The 6,120-nt window shown below is 48.9% G+C and overlaps 1 protein-coding gene across 2 annotated transcripts in view; it reads right to left on the bottom strand.

Annotated features, from left to right (window-relative positions):
• DPH1 (diphthamide biosynthesis 1) overlaps positions 1-6,120 on the bottom strand; it is a 552,655-nt gene that overhangs the window by 277,657 nt on the left and 268,878 nt on the right. The window lies entirely within an intron of this gene.

Below are 6,120 nucleotides of genomic sequence, written 5' to 3'. Positions count from 1 at the left end.
TCAGCACAATATATATAATTATTATTATTTTTTTTAATGGTGCCCCTATCTCCACCAGATACTTTGTTTCCCAAAGTGAGATTGTGCACCCTCCGACTTGTCTTCTCTAAGCCCAGTGCTCCTGCCCACCTCTCGTTACACCAAACATGACACAACTTCATACGAGTCTGCAGCTACCGTTCACTCTACCATATTAGACTTACAGTAAGCATTATTGCAGTTAATAAATGCAGGATAAATCATTTATGCATGTTAATGTACATTTATTTGAGAATAAAGTAAAATCACTTAATGGAGGGGGGGGTCTACCCGAAGGAGCAATTCAATTGTTGCTCAGTTTTGGTGCGAATAGCCACTGGTGCACAAATTTCTGCTCGCAGCCTCCTGAGGTGGCGAGCAGAAATGTGCGGAATGTCAGCTGTTTGGCCGCCCAAACTGCACTTTTTTGCGTCGTGCCCATTAGTTTAGACGGGATTAGTCACTTTGTACTGCTAAATCTGATGCATTTTGGCGTGACAATTGCAATAATGGGCACCGTCTGCAGACATGTCTGAACTCTGCTGGGCGAAACCGACATTTGTACACACAAAAAAAAAAGATTTTAAACCTGCCGGTAAATCTTTTTCTCGTAGTCCGTAGAGGATGCTGGGACTCCGTAAGGACCATGGGGATAGACGGGCTCCGCAGGAGACATGGGCATTTTAAGAAAGACTTTAGACTCTGGGTGTGCACTGGCTCCTCCCTCTATGCCCCTCCTCCAGACCTCAGTTAGAGAAACTGTGCCCTGAGGAGATGGACAGTACGAGGAAAGGATTTTAATTAATCCAAGGGCAAGATTCATACCGTATAACTTGTGTTAAACTAACCAGGTAACAGTATGAAAAACAACATAGTTTCGGTCCAAAACCGATGAAACTATAACATAACCCTTATTTAAGCAATAACTATATACAAGTATTGCAGAAGTAGTCCGCACTTGGGACGGGCGCCCAGCATCCTCTACGGACTACGAGAAAAAGATTTACCGGTAGGTTTAAAATCTTATTTTCTCTAACGTCCTTGAGGATGCTGGGACTCCGTAAGGACCATGGGGATTATACCAAAGCTCCCAAACGGGCGGGAGAGTGCGGATGACACTGCAGCACCGATTGAGCAAACATGAGGTCCTCCTCAGCCAGGGTATCAAACTTATAAAACTTTGCAAAGGTGTTTGACCCTGACCAAGTAGCAGCTCGGCACAGCTGTAGTGCCGAGACCCCTCGGGCAGCCGCCCAAGACGAGCCCACCTTCCTAGTGGAATGGGCCTTAACCGATTTTGGTAACGGCAATCCTGCCGTAGAATGCGCTTGCTGGATCGTGTTACAGATCCAGCGAGCAATAGTCTGCTTTGAAGCAGGGCCGCCAACCTTGTTGGCTGCATACAGGACAAACAGTGCTTCTGTTTTTCTGATCCTAGACGTTCAGGCCACGTAAATTTTCAAAGCCCTGACCACATCAAGGGACTCGGAATCCTCCAAGTCACGAGTAGCCACAGGCACGACAATAGGTTGGTTCATATGAAAGGATGAGACCACCTTAGGTAGGAATTGAGGACGGGTCCGCAATTCCGCTCTATCCATATGGAAAACCAGATAGGGGCTTTTATGTGATAAAGCCGCCAATTCCGAAACACGCCTAGCCGAAGCCAAGGCTAACAACATGACCACCTTCCAAGTGAGATATTTTAACTCCACCGTTTTGAGTGGTTCAAACCAATGTGACTTAAGGAAACTTAACACCACGTTAAGGTCCCAAGGCGCCACCGGAGGTACAAAAGGAGGCTGAATATGCAGTACTCCCTTTACAAAAGTCTGTACTTCAGGTACAGAGGCCAATTCCTTTTGAAAGAAAATGGATAAGGCCGAAATCTGAACTTTTATGGAGCCTAATTTTAGGCCCAAATTCACTCCAGTTTGCAGGAAGTGAAGGAGACGACACCGATGGAATTCCTCCGTAGGAGCATTCCTGGCCTCACACCAAGAAACATATTTTCTCCATATTCGGTGATAATGTTTTGATGTCACGTCCTTCCTAGCCTTTATTAGCGTAGGAATGATCTCATCCGGAATACCTTTTTCCGCTAGGATCCGACGTTCAACCGCCATGCCGTCAAACGCAGCCGCGGTAAGTCTTGGAACAGACAGGGCCCCTGCTGCAGCAGGTCCTGTCTTAGAGGAAGAGGCCACGGATCTTCTGTGAGCAATTCCTGTAGATCCGGATACCAAGTCCTTCGTGGCCAATCTGGAACAATGAGGATTGTTCTCACTCTTCTTTGTCTTATTATTCTCAACACCTTGGGTATAAGAGGAAGAGGAGGAAACACATAGACCGACCGAAACACCCACGGTGTCACCAGGGCGTCCACAGCTATCGCCTGAGGATCTCTTGACCTGGCGCAATACCTTTTTAACTTTGTGTTGAGACGGGACGCCATCATGTCTATCTGGGGCAGTTCCCACCGACCTGCGATCTGCGCAAAGACTTCCTGATGAAGTCGCCCACTCTCCCGGATGCAGGTGGTGTCTGCTGAGGAAGTCTGCTTCCCAGTTGTCCACTCCCGGAATGAACACTGCTGACAGTGCGCTTACATGATTTTCCGCCCAGCGAAGAATCCTGGTGGCTTCCGCCATTGCTACCCTGCTCCTTGTGCCGCCTTGGCGGTTTACATGAGCTACTGTGGTGACATTGTCCGACTGAATCAGAACTGGTTTGTCGCGAAGTAATGCCTCCGCTTGACGTAGGGCGTTGTATATGGCCCTCAACTCCAGGATGTTGATGTGGAGACAAGTCTCTAGACTCGACCAAAGACCTTGGAAATTTCTTCCCTGTGTGACTGCTCCCCAACCTCGGAGACTTGCGTCTGTGGTCACCAGGATCCAGTCCTGAATGCTGAACCTGCGACCCTCTAGGAGGTGAGCACTCTGCAGCCACCACAGGAGAGACACCCTTTCTCTGGGGGACAGGGTGATCCTCTGATGCATTTGTAGATGTGACCCGGACCACTTGTCCAGTAGGTCCTCGCATGGAACCTGCCGAAGGGAATGGCTTCGTACGATGCCACCATTTTCCCCAGGACTCGAGTGCAGTGATGCACTGACACCTGTTTTGGCTTCAATAGGTTCCTGACCAGAGTCATGAGTTCCTGAGCTTTTTCCATTGGAAGAAAAACCTTCTTCTGGTCTGTGTCCAGAATCAAGCCCAAGAAGGTCAGACGCGTCGTAGGAACCAACTGTGACTTCGGGATATTGAGAATCCAGCCGTGTTGCTGTAACACCTTCAAAGACAGAGACACGCTGTCCAGTAACTTCTCCCGAGATCTCGCTTTTATGAGGAGATCGTCCAAGTATGGGATAAGTGAGACCCCTCGCTTGCGCAGGAGCACCATCATTTCCGCCATTACCTTGGTGAAAATCCTCGGGGCCATTGAAAGCCCAAACGGCAACGTCTGAAATTGGTAATGACAATCTTGTACAGCAAATCTCAGGAACGCCTGATGAGGAGGAAATATTGGAACATGAAGGTATGCATCCTTTATGTCCAGGGAAACCATAAAATCCCCCCCTTCCAGGCTGGCGATAACCGCCCTGAGCGATTCTATTTTGAATTTGAACCTTTTCAAGTATAGGTTCAGGGATTTTAAATTCAAAATGGGTCTGACCGAACCATCCGGTTTCGGAACCACAAACAGGGTTGAGTAATAACCCTTTCATTGCTGCAGTAGAGGAACCTTGACCACTACCTGTTGAAGATACAATTTTTGTATTGCATTCAACACTAACTCCCTCTCTGAGGGAGCCGCAGGTAGAGCCGATTTGATAAACCGGCGAGGAGGCACCTCTTCGAATTCCAGCTTGTATCCCTGAGAAACAATTTCTATTGCCCAGGGATCAACCTGTGAATGAACCCAGATGTGGCTGAAAAGTCGAAGACGTGCCCCGACTTGAGCGGACTCCCCCAGGGAAGCCCCAGCGTCATGCGGTGGATTTTTGCAGAGGCAGGGGAGGACTTCTGTTCCTGGGAACTAGCTGTGTGCAGCTTTTTTCCTCTGCCCTTACTTCTGGCAAGAAAGGACGATCCTCGTACTCTTTTGCTTTTATTCGAACGAAAGGACTGCATTCGATAATGAGACGCTTTCTTAGGCTGTGAGGGAACATAAGGCAAAAAATTCGATTTACCTGCCGTAGCTGTGGAGACGAGGTCCGAGAGGCCTTCTCCAAATAACTCCTCACCTTTGTAAGGCAAAGACTCCATATGCCTCTTTGAGTCGGCATCACCCGTCCACTGTCGGGTCCATAAGACTCGCCTAGCAGAAACAGACATAGCGTTTATTCTGGAACTTAGCAAACAAATGTCTCTTTGAGCATCCCTCATATATAACGCAGCATCTTTTATATGCCCTAGGGTCATTAAAAGCCGTATCTTGGGATGGCAGCGCTATCTTCTTTGATAAACGTGTTAAAGCCTTGTCCACCTTAGGAAAAGACTCCCATCGTATCCTATCCGTTTGCGGGAAAGGATACGCCATAAGAATCCTTTTGGAAATCTGCAGCCTCTTGTCTGGAGATTCCCAAGCCTTTTCGAACAGCTCGCTCAGCTCATACGAGGATGGAAAAGTGACCTCAGGCTTTTTCTCTTTATACATGTGAACCCTCTTGTCAGGGACAGGGGGTTCCTATGTGATATGTAAAACATCTTTTATTGCAATAATCATTTATCGAATGCCCTTAGCCAATTTTGGCTGTAATTTTGCCTCCTCATAGTAGACACTGGAGTCTGAATCCGTGTCGGTATCTGTGTCCATTATTTGGGACAATGTGCGCTTCTGAGACCCGGAAGGTCCCGGTGACACAGGGGCAGGCATGGTCTGACTACCTGACTGTTCCCTAGCCTCAGCCTTGTCTAATCTCGTGTAATAAATTTACACTAGCACTCAAGACATTCCACATCCTTATCCAGTCCGGTGTCGGCGCTGCCGACGTAGATCTGACATTCATGCACTCCCCCTCCCTGAGCCTTCCACTTCATACATGTCGACACACGTGTACCGACACACCCCACACACACAGGGAAGCTCTTATCTGAAGACAGTTCCCCACCAGGCCCTTTGTAGAGACAGAGAGAGAGTATGCCAGCACACACCCCAGCGCTATATAACCCAGGCAAAACACAGAATGTTTCCCCAGTAGCGCTGAAATAACACGTTTTTCGCCAATTATGTGCCCCCCCCCCTCTTGAAAAACCCACTGTCACCTCAGTAAGCAGGGGAGAGTCCGGGGAGCTTCCTCTCAGCGCTGTGCTGTGGAGAAAAATGGCGCTGGTGAGTGCTGAGGGAGAAGCCCCGCCCCCTCGGCGGCGGGCTTCTGTCCCGCTCAAATTATTCAAAAACATGGCAGGGGCTCTTTATATACATGTACAGTGCCCAGCTGTACATGTATATATGTGTTTATGCCATAATAGAGGTTTATATTGCTGCCCAGGGCGCCCCCCCTGCGCCCTGCACCCTTACAGTGACCGGAGTGTGTGAGGTGTATGGGAGCAATGGCGCACAGCTGCAGTGCTGTGCATTACCTCAGTGAAGATCACGAAGTCTTCTGCCGCCTTTGAAGCCTTCTTACTTCTCATACTCACCCGGCTTCTATCTTCTGGCTCTGCGAGGAGGACGGCGGCGCGGCTCTGGGACGAACTCCATGGTGAGACCTGTGTTCCGACTCCCTCTGGAGCTAATGGTGTCCAGTAGCCTAAGAAACAGGACCTTGAAACTCAGAGAAGTAGGGCTGTTTCTCTCTCCTCAGTCCCACGATGCAGGGAGTCTGTTGCCAGCAGTGCTCCCTGAAAATAAAAAACCTAATTATAATACTTTCTTAGCAGGGAACTCAGGAGAGCTCCTGAAATGCACCCAGCTCCTCTGGGCACAGTATCAAACTGAGGTCTGGAGGAGGGGCATAGAGGGAGGATCCAGTGCACACCCAGAGTCAAAGTCTTTCTTAAAGTGCCCATGTCTCCTGCGGAGCCCGTCTATCCCCATGGTACTTACGGAGTCCCAGCATCCTCTAGGACGTTAGAGAAAAACAACTGAATTCC

The sequence above is a fragment of the Pseudophryne corroboree genome, chromosome 2 (assembly GCF_028390025.1).
Source record: "Pseudophryne corroboree isolate aPseCor3 chromosome 2, aPseCor3.hap2, whole genome shotgun sequence".
NCBI classification, from domain to species: domain Eukaryota; kingdom Metazoa; phylum Chordata; class Amphibia; order Anura; family Myobatrachidae; genus Pseudophryne; species Pseudophryne corroboree.
This window is presented reverse-complemented; position numbering and strand designations above follow the sequence as displayed.